Source organism: Dendrobates tinctorius, unplaced genomic scaffold (assembly GCF_039654945.1).
Source record: "Dendrobates tinctorius isolate UK_male_01 unplaced genomic scaffold, ASM3965494v1 ptg000154l, whole genome shotgun sequence".
Lineage (NCBI taxonomy): Eukaryota > Metazoa > Chordata > Amphibia > Anura > Dendrobatidae > Dendrobates > Dendrobates tinctorius.
Window position 1 is genome coordinate 18879150 of NW_027361821.1, and position 13331 is coordinate 18892480.

The following is a 13331-nucleotide window of genomic DNA, read 5'->3' on the forward strand; positions in this document are numbered from 1 at the left end:
GGAAGTACAAAAGTGTTGTGTTCATGTTTCACGAGGTAGGTTTATAGTGTCTGTTATTTTAACCTATAGCAACCATGACAATTAACATTATTATATGAAAAGGAAAACAAAAGCAATACAAACAACAAAACAGTGATTTGTTTCACTATGCCGAAAGGCATAAGCAATGCAAAATAATTCTTGTTTTTCCTTCTGTTTTGGGAGGATGCCATCATATGTTAGGACATGTTGTTGATGAAGTTGGTAGTTCTCATGTTTATTATTTTCATAATTCTTTTGAGTTTGTATTAATATCAGCAGCTTCTGCTTCAGCACCCAGCGAAGATGGATTGATGGCAGGGCCCACTGTGCTTGGCCAAACTCATTGCAATCTTGATAAAGGTATAATTTTAATATGGACCCACGAGATTGTCAAACTAAAAGAGGCCATGCACTAGAATAATGTTGGCAGAACCTGTCATTAGCAGCAGAACTGGGTAAATATCTAATGTGTATGGGAGTCTCTCGACTCTCCCTGAATATCAGGGGAGAGAAAGCTCAGACAATTTTAACATGCCTGATCCTTTTGTTCTCAGTTCAGATAATGAACCAAATGAAGCTTACTCCTCTACTCCATACAAAATACATGCTTGGTTGAGCCAAGTAGGTAAGGTAGCAGTCGTCCAACAGATTTCTAATGAGCATGGTCACTGCTCGAGTGTGTTAGGTCACCTTGTCAGGTGTATTCTCTAAGCTTCTGGTCAGGAGTTGATGCAAGGAGTCACGTGGGAAGCAAAGACTTAGAACACACAGCAATCTCAGGAGTAGCAGGATGGAAGAAGTAAAACCCAAAAAGCACAGATGATGGAGCACACCAAACATAGGTCTAGAGTCTCAATCCCAAGACACAGGTGTCTGATTAAATGAGGTCAAGAGAGATGATGTCATTGTCCCAAACCGTAAAACTTTCAAAACCCGATGTGGAGCATAACAGAGGGCACTAGAACCAGGGGAAGGAAGCGAATCCTGGGACAAGTGTGTAACAGTGTAATGCAGTAATGGATGCTGTTCAGCTTACTTTAGGTTGTATACACTATGATAAAAAATGCTTAGCTGGATGAGTTTTAGGATTGTCATGATGAATGCGTCACTTCCTTTGCTGTCCTGCTGTGTGGTTGCTTGGGTATTATTACCAGGTTACTGTAGAAATGAGTTTTTGTCCTAGTGATAAGGAAATAAGAATCTCTGATCCGCAGTGTCTCATCTTCACTTTGACACATCGCCATAACCAAAAGATTGTAAGAACAATATAACATGCGTTGATAAACTCAGACTATCTATTCCCTGGCTGATCTCTTTCAATAAGGTTTTATTTGCAAAGCACAGCAGACCTTGTGGAGAGCGGTGTATGACTTTGTCAGTACTTGCACTCCTGGGATGGATATTGAATTGGAATATCAGATAGAACAAACGGTGATTCATTTTTTCCAGACATGTAACCTCTTTTAAATGGGATGATTAATATCAATGGTTCTTTACAGGGACATGCTATTTTCTATTTGCCAGCACAACCAAGATGAGTCACCAGTGAAAGAGGTGTCTCTGGCTCTTTACTTAGATGCTGAGTACACCTAGATGAAAGGACATGTTCCTGCCAATCAAAGTACAATGAGTATACATTTACTGCTGCTATTTACCAAAATCCTATGCATAAATAACACTAATCAGGATATTACATTATACTCAATAATGACCAAACTGCATTTTTATTTTTTTAATCAAAATAGCAGCAATGTTTTACAGGATATAGCTATAGGATGAAGGGGAAATAAAGTGAAGCTTTATATACAGCTTTGGCAAAAATTAAGAGACCACCACATCAAGACCCTGTCATCAGCCCAATCTCCAGACCTGAACCCCATTGAAAACCTCTGGAATATAATCAAGAGGATGATGGATAGTCACAAGCCATCAAACAAAGAAGAACTGCTTACATTTTTGAGCCAGAAGCAGTGTGAAAGACTGGTGGAAAGCATGCCAAGACACATGAAAGCTGTGATTAAAAATCATGGTTATTCCACAAAATATAGATTTCTGAACTCTTCCTGAGTTAAAACATTAGTATTGTTGCTTCTACATGATTACAAACTTGTTTTCTTTGCATTATTTGAGGTCTGAAAGCACTGGGTTTCTTTCCAATTTTGAACATTTTTCTTTGTCAGAAAAAAAATACCAAAAAAATACCAAATTTATTGCTTGGAAAATCGGAGACTTGTCAGAAGTTTATAGATTAAAAGAACAATTTACATTTTACTCAAAAATATACCTATAAAGAGAAAAATCAGACAAACTGAACCTTTGAAAGTGGTCTCTTAATTTTTACCAGAGCTGTATGTAAAATATGTAAAAACATGCATAAATAGCAATTCCTTAATAGTTTATTATTACAATCTATTCATTTTGCCAATGAAAATTTCAATACTAATTTTCATAGCTATATGGAATGTAGATTTCAATTCACACGGCATAGCTTTTCCGCAGAGGAACTGAGGGACCCAACAGCAGAGGATAGAGGAGGCAGCTCACAGCACTGAATCCCAGAGAGATGAGTCCAGGTACAAATGTACAAATCTACCTCGATAAATGTTTGCTTTCCCCTTTTAAACATTTGTTTTTGTTTTTTAGTTGTATAACATAATAGACTAAATTCTAGAAATAGGTTTAGTTCTACAAGCTTTATACAAGGTTTTGTGATGTCTGTCCTTATCCTTCAAGCATTCTTGAAATTCTTTGTCCTTCTACGTGCTCATGTGTGTTTTGGAAAAAATAGCCGCTGTCTTTATGCTTCTTACAATTTGCTTGCAGTTTTTTACTGATATGATGTATTCGCTCTTCTTGTAAGGTGCTGCTCTGCTCCATCTTTCCATTTGTTAATTAATCTCTTTTCTTTGCCTGCACAGAATTTACATGTCAGAACAGCAGTTTATGCTCTAGAGCGTCTCATCCAATTGTTCCCGGGAGCAAGCAATAGCAGATCTGAGTCATCCATCCTATTTTCATTGTTTTAACAGTCTTGTGCTGTCCATGCCTAATAGGGAATATGGACAAGGGTAAAAGTAATATGTGTACTCATATTGATATATTTAAACAAAGCTGACTATTTCCTCAACTTGTGACATGACCTCACAATGTTTTTTTTTTTTTGCATGTAACTAAAGTTTTGTTCACATTATGTGTTCCTTTATACTGGAAATAACAATGCATTGTCAGATCCATCCTATGATCAAAAACGGTGGTGACCAGTGGACCCCACTAACTTTTAATATGGTACAACGGGTTCCATCATTGGTGCGCAAACTGGTCACACAAAAGGTCAGATGTAACTGAAGTTGGCATAAAAGACAGTAAAAAAGGCCAAAATCAAAATAGGAACCAGTAGAACAAAAGCATCAGAAATTGGCTGTGGTCCCTACAAATTATTGTCTCCCTCTCTTAAAAACACACATGCACATTATTATGAGGGATGCTGCAGTAGGAGAGGTGAGATATGCTGAAGTTTAGAACCAAAAGGCACTGCGAGGTCCTGATCTACTGTACACAGTGAGGAAAAGAAGTATTTCATACACTGCCGATTTTGCAAGTTTTACCACCTACAAAGAATGAAGAGGTCTGTACTTTTTATCGTAGGTACACTTCAACTGTGAGAGACAGAATCTAAAAATAAAAAACAGAAAATTACTTTGCATGAATTTTAAATTATGAATTAGCATTTTATTGCACGAAATAAGTATTTGATCACCCACCAACCAGCAAGAATTCTGGCTCTCACAGACCTGTTATTTTTTCTTTAAGAATCCCTCCTTCTCTGCCCTCATTACCTGTATTAATTGCACCTGTTTGAATTTGTTACCTGTATAAAAGACACCTGTCCACACACTCAATCAATCACAGTCCATCCTCTCCACCATGGCCAAGACCAAATAGCTCTCTAATGACACCATGGGCAAAATTGTAGACATGCAGAAGGCTGGGATGGGCTACAGGACAATAGGCAAGTAGCTTGGAGAGAAGGCAATAACTGTTGGCGCAGTCATAGATGAATTATAATGAGGGCAATCTAGGCTACTGCCCAGGGCCCAAAGCTCTAGGGGGCCCATGGTCAGATTGCCCTCATTATAATGTTTTGTGGTGGCGCACATATCCTGGCAGGGAGCTTTTCTGGTACTGTGTTGTCGACGATACAAAATAGCAGCGCAGCTCCAGGGGAGCTCCCATTACCTCTGCTATTAGGTGTCTGTGCGATGATGCCACCAGCTGACACATGCCAGCATATACGCACTGGCCACTAGTCGAAGTGGATCCTCAAGGACCAGAGCAGAGCGCCGGGGGAACAGGAGCAAAATGAGTATATTTTTTTTATAATTATATGTATGGGATGTGTGAACGCAGCCTCATACTTTGTTTCACAAGGACATCATATATGTTTCTTCTTGCACTTTGTTAGGGGGAGTGTTTCTGGTTAGATTATTGAAAAATATTGTTGACATACCCCTCTGCCCACTGGTATCAATATTGTATATATTTATATATGTTCATTACATATTATCTGATCATCTATTGAGGATGCCTGATCAGTTACTCAGTTACAGTAGTGGTATGGCTACATATGGGCAGTCGACGAGGATCGGGGATGCCATACTGTTTCAACTTAGGGTGCCAGCCTCCGCTGTCAGGAAGGGAATTGTGAAAGACAAAACTAGTCCCTATCTCCTATCATTTCTGCTAATATTTTCTGTGCAAATGTGTGCATTTATGTCTTTTTGTATTGGGTTTTTAAACTAATTAAACAGAGAATTTCTTAATGGTTTTTCTAGTTATGGTTTACATGTATAAAGGCAAAATAGGTTGATTTATTTGGCTGTTGATTAAAAGGCTATGTATTTTCCATCTACAGTTGTGCATCAGAGCACGTGTGTTACATGACATTTCACATAATCTATCAAAGGGGATCATGTGACATGTCATGTGATAACTCAGATACCTGGGGGGCCACGCCTTCTAAACTGCCTGGAGCCCTGCCTACTTTTAAGCCATCCTTGGGTGCAATTATTAGAAAATGGAAAAAACACAAGATGACTGTCAATCTTCCTTGGTCTTGGGCTCCATGCAAGATCTTGCATCGTGGGGTAAGGATGATTGTGAGAAAGGTCAGGAGTCAGCCCAGAACTACATGGGAGGACCTGGTCAATGACCTGAAGAGAGCTCGGACCACAGTCTCAAACATTACCCGTAGTAACACACAATGCCGTCATGGATTAAAATCCTGCAGGGCACACGAGGTCTCCCTGCTCTCGCCAGCACATGTCCAGGCCCATTTTAAGCTTGCCAATCAGCATCTGGATGATCCAGAGTAGACATGAGAGAAGGTCATGTGGTCAGATGAGACCAAAATAGAACTTTTTGGTATCAACTCCACTCGATGCATTTAGAGGAAGAAGAAGAATGAATACAATCCCAAGAACACAGTCCCAACCATGAAGCATCGTGGGGGAAACATCATACTTTGGGGGGTGCTTTTCTGGAAAGAGTACAGGACAACTGCATCGTATTGAAGGGATTTGGGCCAATAACCTCATTACCAGTAGAGTAGCTACAGGGGGGCAGAGGGGCCGGTGCCAGTAGTGGGACCTCGCTCGCCATCACAGGGTCAACTATATCAGCTGGCCGCATTGATGAGGGAAGGAGCGTCACGCTCCCTCTCCCATCATCCCCCTCTCCGAGTGTGACATCACCGACGCCGACACTGACAGGGGGTCGAGATGACGTCACTACCCAGCGCCCGAGGTCCGGAGATGTGCAGGCACTCAGAGCAGCAGAGGAACCAGGAGGAAGAGAGGTGAGTATTGGATTTATTTTTTTATGGGGTTGCATTATACTTTACAGGCTGCCTTTGGGGGTTCAATATACTATACATGCTGCCTATTGGGGTGCATTATATTAGGGGCTGCATTATACTATAGAGGCTGCCTATGGGGGTGCATAATATTAGGGGCTGCATTGTACTTTAGAGGCTATGGAGATGCATTATATTGGGGCTGCATTATACTATAGAGGCTGCCTATGGGGTTCATTATATTAGGGGCTGCATTGTACTTTAGAGGCTGTCTATGGAGATGCAATATATTAGGGGCTGCATTATACTGTACTATAGAGGCTGCCTATGGGGATGCATTATATTAGGGGCTGCATTATGCTATAGAGTCTGCCTATGGAGAGTGATTATACTATATGGAGGCCTATGGAGAATGCATTATACTATATGGAGGCCTATGGGGAGTGGATTATACTATATGTAGAATTGACTGGTGCATGATACTATGTGAAGGCTATCTAGGGGGCCATCATGCAGTGTGGAAATTAGTGGGGGGATACTAAGGGGTCAGTATATATACAGTGAGGGGGCATTAGACTGTAAATGAGAGCATCATACTGTGAGAGGGGAGCTTTAAAGGGGGGACTTGGGACATTATTAAATGTAAAGTCGGTACTTATTGTTATAGGGGACCTCAGGTTACTGTGACTGACAAAGGGGAACACAGGGCATTATTACTTTCTAGGGGACAAAATGTGGTCACTGTTTTCTAGGGCACTTGCACCCAGCATTACTATATTCTGGAGGTTTGTTTTTCCATCTAGAAGTCACAGGGAACTACACAGCAGGTGCAGTTGTAGGGACACATATGGCAGCAGTGGCTCAGCATTGGGATATCAGCAGGATGAGGAGTTTGTGCAGGTTGGGAACAGTCCCATTGGAGACAGTGCTGAAAATGTGAGAAGTGAAATGTGTCTTTGTTGTATTTTCTGCAGTCGAGTCCTGGCTGGAGAAGTTGTCATATCGGTCTGGGCCAGATGGAAAAGTGAATGATTCCATCAGAAAGAACGTCAGCTGTAAGACATCATCTGTAACTGTGTTGTAATCTCTATATGTTCTGTAGGACTGGTATCTATTATGGCGGTAATATCAATATTGGTCTTTATTTAGTGATTATTCTCAGTAGCATCCAATATTAGGGTGCATCACAGAGTTGTAATCAAGGTTACCTGATGATTTTCTGTTTTTTTTTTTTTTTTAGATTCTGTCTCTCCAAGTTGAAGTGTACCTATGTTAAAAATTACAGACCTATCCATTCTTTGTAGGTGGGAAAACCTGCAACATCATCAGTGTATCAAATACTTATTTTCCCCACTATAGTTAGTTACAGGGAGTTACACACATGGTCAAAATTGTTGGTACCCCTTGTTTAATGACAGAAAAACCAACAATGGTGACAGAAATAACTTGAATCTGACAAAAGTAATAAAAAAAATCTATGAAAACAAACAAATAAAAGTCAGACATTGCTTTTCTACCATGCTTCCACAGAATTTGTAAAAAATAAAACTCATGAAATAGGCCTGGACAGAAATGATGGTACCCCTGAAAATAATGTGACAAAAGGGATGTGTGAAATCAAGGTATGTCCATTAATTAGCATCACAGGTGTCTACAATCTTGGAATCAGTGAGTGGGCCTGTATAGAGGGCTACAGATACTCACTGTGCTGTTTGGTGACATGGTGTATATCACACTCAACATGGACCAGAGGAAGCGAAGGAAAGAGTTGTCTCAGGAGATTAGAAAGAAAATTATAGACAAACATATTACAGGTAAAAGTTATAAGACCATCTCCAAGAGGCTTAAAGTTCCTGTGACTACAGTTGCACATATTATTCAGAAATTTAAGCCCCATTTGACTGTAGCCAACCTCCCTGGACGTGGGTGCAGGAGGAAAATTGGTGACAAATCAAAGAGACGGATAATACGAATGGTAACAAAAGAGCCCAGACAAACTTCTAAACAGATTAAAGGTGAACTTCAAGCTCAAGGAACATCAGTGTCAGATCGCACCTTCCTTCTTTGTATGAGCCAAAGTGGACTTCATGGGAGACGACCAAGGACTACACCATTGTTGAAAAAAAATCATAAAAAGAGCCAGACTGGAATTTGCCAAAATACATGTTGACAAGTCACAAAGCTTCTGGGAGAGAATGTCCTATGGACAGATGAGACAAAAAATGGAGGTTTTTGGCAAAGCACATCAGCTCTATGCTCACAGATGGAAAAATGAAGCATATTAAGAAAAGAACACTGTCCCTACATGGAGGAAGTTCTGTTATGCTCTGGGGCTGCTTTGCTGCATCAGGTACCGGGTGTCTAGAATCTGTGCAGGGTACAATGAAATCTCAAGACTATCAAGGGATTCTAGATAGAAATCAGCTACCCAGTGTCAGAAAGCTTGGTCTCAATCACAGGTCATGGGTTTTGCAACAGTATAATGACCAAAACACACAGCTAAAAACACCCAAGAATGGCTAAGAGGAAAACATTGGACTATTATGAAGTGACCTTCTATGAGCCCTGACCTAAATCCTATTGAGCATCTTTGGAAAGAGCTGAAACATGCCGTCTGGAAAAGGCAACCTTCAAACACAAGACAACTGGAGCAGTTTGCTCTTGAGGAGTGGGCCAAAATACCTGTCGAGAGGTGCAGAAGTCTCATTGACAGTTACAGGAATTGTTTGATTGCAGTTTTTTGCCTCAAAAGGTTGAGCAAGAAAATATTAAGTTAAGGGTTCCATCATTTCTATCCAAGCCTATTTCATGAGTTTTATTTTTTTTTTAATTCTATGGAAACATGGTTGAAAAACAATGTCTGACTTCATTTGATCATTTTCATAGATTTTTGATTTATTATTACTTTTGTCAGATTCAAGTTATTTCTGTCACCATTGTAGGTTTTTCTGTCATTAAACGAAGGGTATCAACAATTTTGACCAGGTGTGTATCACTGAGTGCCACAGTAATACCCACGTTGAAGAATTTCATTTAATTTAGAGTTGGCTCATCGAAATTTTTGAGAGGCAACCTTACATTTTTGTTTACAAATTTTGTTTGTTTGCAACGTAATAAACTTTGATTCAAACTTGTGGGTCTTGTAGCTTAAATTATTAATATATTATGCTTTGCTTATATAGCGCTATCTTATTCCACAGCGCTTTACAGACATTATCGTCACTGTCCCCATTGCGACTCACAATCTACATTCACTATCAGTACGTCTTTGGAGTGTGGGAGGAAACCAGAGAACCTGGAGAACACCCACTCAAACATGGGGAGAACATACAAACTCCTTGCAGATGTTGTCCAACACGAAGGTGCAGCATATAAAGGCCCCGTTACATTTAGCGATGCACCAGCGATCCCGACCACGATATGACCTGGTCAGGATCGCTGGTGCATCGCTAAATGGTCGCTAGTGAGCTGCCAAACAGGCAGACCTCACAGCAATGCAGCAGCGGTCCACTGTCGTACTTACCTGTCAGACGCAGCGAGGGTGACCGTCTTACGGCAGCGTCCATGGCTCGCTCGTCGGCGCCAGCAGGAAGCTGACGACGAGTAATGGACCAGGCCGATCTCGCGTGATCAGCTATAGCCAGCGGGGGGAGCCGGGTCGGAGGTGAGTATCACATGTAGCGATATCGCTGCTGCGTCACAAATTCGGTGACGCTTTAGCGATATCGCTATGTGTAAAGGGCACTTAAGAAAGCCTGGTGGCGTTCAGCTAAAAGACTCGAGTGGGAGAAAGCAAAACAGTAAGTCCAAAATAAAAAGATTAGCGGCACACAACGGTGAAGATAAAAAGGATATTCTTTGTTCAAGTCCTTTAACTCATAATAGCAATGAGAGTAGCAAGGAGAGGAATGGCAAAGCCGCACCCGCTATTCATCTGCTCGCTATTATGTTTTAAAGGACTTGAATAAAGAATATCCTTTTTATCTTCACCGATGAGTGCTGATAATCTCTGTATATTGAATCTTCAATATAAACCACCAGAGTGTTTAAAAGAAAAATAAACCTTGCTGCAATTGTGCAGCCAGACTCTGATTTACATGGCCCGCTGTTTGGGCAGCATGTATTAGATGACAGGTTTCCTAAAGCTACACACCTTGCTGTACTGTCTAAAATGTGGCCTACAATTGTACCGACAACAAAGTAAATATATTTATGACCATTCCTCAAGTTGCTAATCTCTATACTGCAACACATTGTGATCATAAAGCGTCAGGATCTGTAGAATGAAGAAAGTGATCTATTTGGTTGTTGCTAGTAACTGTGACACTTTCTGCAAGACCGGGGTCACACTTGCGAGAAACTCGCATGAGTCTCGCGTCTCAATACCCGGCACTGCTACCGGCACTCGGACCGGAGCGCTCATCTACATAGAAATACATGCAGCCGTACACTCCAGTCCCGAGTGCCTCCGGGAATGCCAGGTATTGATGCAAGAGACTCGTGCGAGTTTCTCGCAAGTGTGACCCCGGCCTTAGAATACATGTGGGTCAATGACAGTTGACCGCTTAGCATTTCCACATCACTCCTTCTCCCTGAGTTCTGAAGTGAAATGTTGCTATTTGTCATTTATTACTATCTATTGTTATGCAGATTAATTTAGTTCAATCAATCAGATCCAAAGTTGGAAAAGTAGAGAGCGGTTTAGTTCTACTGATTAGGACAGGGGAGAGTTAGCTTTTTATATGACTGCTTACTTATTCTCATGCACATTGCATACTGACTTACAACCTCAGTACTGATGTGGATGAGAAATGGAGTGAGAAAGAATAAATTATCCTGTTCTATTGCTAAATGTGTAGAGTAATACTTAAGTTTCTATCACTAGTCATAGTTTATTTTTCTGATAGTGTTCTATATAATTTGTCAAAGCTGTAACAAAATGATCAGATGCATTAGTCAGTTGCTGGTTACGTTGTGATAGTTTTACTCTAGAACTTGGTAGCCGACCTTTGAAGTGTTTCATAATGTTTTTCCAATTTTTCTTTGGGGTCATTGAGTTTGGCTGCAGATAATTCTACTGGTTCAAAACAACATGCTATGTTTGATTGCGATGTGACTCTTGTTTTCCATCTGTGGTGTCCTGGAAGCTGCTTTATTATGGGCCATTACTATTCATGGAACTGATACACGATAGTAATATATGTGTTACCATTAAAAAAGCAAATGATTACTTGTTTGTTTGCAGAATATAATACATTTTAGTATTTGCATCAAACCTAACCCCTACAAGTGGAGAATTTTGCATCAAATTGCCAGTTGCAAGTGTTTGAAGCCATAATCTCCTCTGATCTGCTTTTTTCAGTTCACCTTAGAGACCCAAGCAGAGCAATGTACAGGCTTATAGAAAATCTATCCTATAATAGCTGAAGGAGCACAGAAGCGTGCTTCTACCACATCTTTCCAGCAATTGGTGGCGATCTCGGGACACTTGCTATGTCACTATGAAACAAGTATATTACATTAGCAAAAGCATCGCAAATTCCGTCAAAAGTACATACAGTTTGTATACAAATGGGTTTACCTGTTTTCTTGTTTATTTTATGTAATGTGAAGCCCTTGGGTTCATTTAACCAATTGCATAATGAGAATAAATGTTACATATTTTAAAGGGGATCTGTCAGAAAGATCAACCCTGCTATGTTGTCTACCTTGGAATGCAGGTCATTGAAAGTTGTCTAAAATTATATCTCTGCATCAACAATGTGATGATTTAGTCCAGAGAAATCCATATTTTTTTCTTAATATGCAAATGAACTGTTAAGATCTATGGGTGGGGCATAAATCTTCCTGAGAGTCTGCCTCTGGAGGTGAATACATCTACCCCTGTATTACATTGCTCAATCATAAGCAGGCAGCAACATACAAGGGAAAGAACATACCACCACAATAAGTTAGGGATGGGTTGTCAGTATGAGAAATGTAATGACAGACAGTCTCTAATCTTACTGCTGAGCTGTGTGTGGTTACATAGTGTCAGGACTAAAGCAGAGATTAAATTGATTGCTAATACTTCTCTAAGGCCGGAGTCACACTACAGCGAGATACGGCCGAGTCTCGCAGGTTAAAACCAAGCTCTGGCACCGGCACTCCGGAGCGGAGCGTGCAGCTCCATGTATTGCTGTGCAGCTGCACACTCCGCTCCGGAGCGCCGATGCCAGAGCTTGGTTTTAACCTGCGAGACTCGGCCGTATCTCGCTGTGTGTGATCCCTGCCTAACTTTCATAACAGCAGCCAGTGTGTGAGAAGAGGCAGTACAGCAGAGCTTAGCTTTGTCTCATTATGAACACATCTGTCAGCTCTCCTCACACAGTGTCATTAGCTCTGTTGTACTACCCCTTCTCAGCACTGGCACCAGGCGTGATTAAACCTGATAAATGTTAGTAATCACACTTATGTCTGCTCTACTCAAATCACTATGTAATCACACACAGCTCTGCAGTGAGATCAGTGAGAGCAGACTGCCTTTCAGTACATGTCTCACACTGAGAAACCTGCTCTAAGCTATTGTGGGGGTGTTCTTCTTTCCTCTGCATGTTGCTGCCTGCTTATGATTGGGCAATGTCATACAGATGGAAAAATTACACAACCTCAGAGGCAGCGAGATCTATGTCTGGTCTATAGATCTCAACAGCTCATTTATATATTAAGAATATTGGGTATTTTTCTGGAATTAGACATCAGATATCAAAGTATCATTTTATTCAGCTTTCTATGACATACATGCCCATATAGACGGCTTTAGGAGAGTTGATGCTACTGACAGATTCCCTTTAAAGCTACGGCTCCAGATCGACTTACCAGTAACATTTTATTATTATCGTGAACACTCTGTGATTTCAGTGTTTTCCTTTTTAACCAGAAAAAAGGGAAAAATGGTCAGTTTTTTTAATACTTGCAGAGTCAGTCAGTTGCGACTTTTTCAGACAGTGATACATTTAGGCAGCAGCATGTTCTCTTTAATTCCAGTAATTTTTTTTCTTAAATTATTATCTTTCAAGGAACATAAGTACAAACTACTTGACTACTTTATCCAAAGCGCTCTATCGTTTATTGTCACTTTTTCCTTGCCAGGTTTAAAAGAATCTGCAATTTTACCCAGACCGTGTGATTTATTGCAGTCAAAATTAACTATTGCAAAAGTCTAAGAGGAAGATTGTACTTCACAATCTCGCTGCAGGGGTTTAGGGCTAAATGGAACTTCAACATATTGTCATCTCAGACAGGGCCTGACCCTTAGCAAGTTGAGCTATTGATCATTGTGGTATACAGGAAATATCATGAACTCTCATTTGTCTCCTGTGACCACATCAACTCTACTACAAGGCCCCTGTGAATAGACATTTGCAATACACAGATATATCGGTCGCCAGTCACCACTATTGCTGAGATTTCCAAAATG

General features: G+C 40.6%; 1 long non-coding RNA gene across 1 annotated transcript in view; it reads left to right on the forward strand.

Moving 5' to 3' along the window:
- Window positions 1-2525: 2525 nt before the first annotated feature.
- Window positions 2526-13331, forward strand: part of LOC141050863 (uncharacterized) — a 90766-nt gene continuing 79960 nt past the window's right edge. The window contains exon 1 of the long non-coding RNA XR_012220545.1: window positions 2526-2594. This is a non-coding gene — a long non-coding RNA (uncharacterized lncRNA). The remainder of the gene's footprint in view (window positions 2595-13331) is intronic.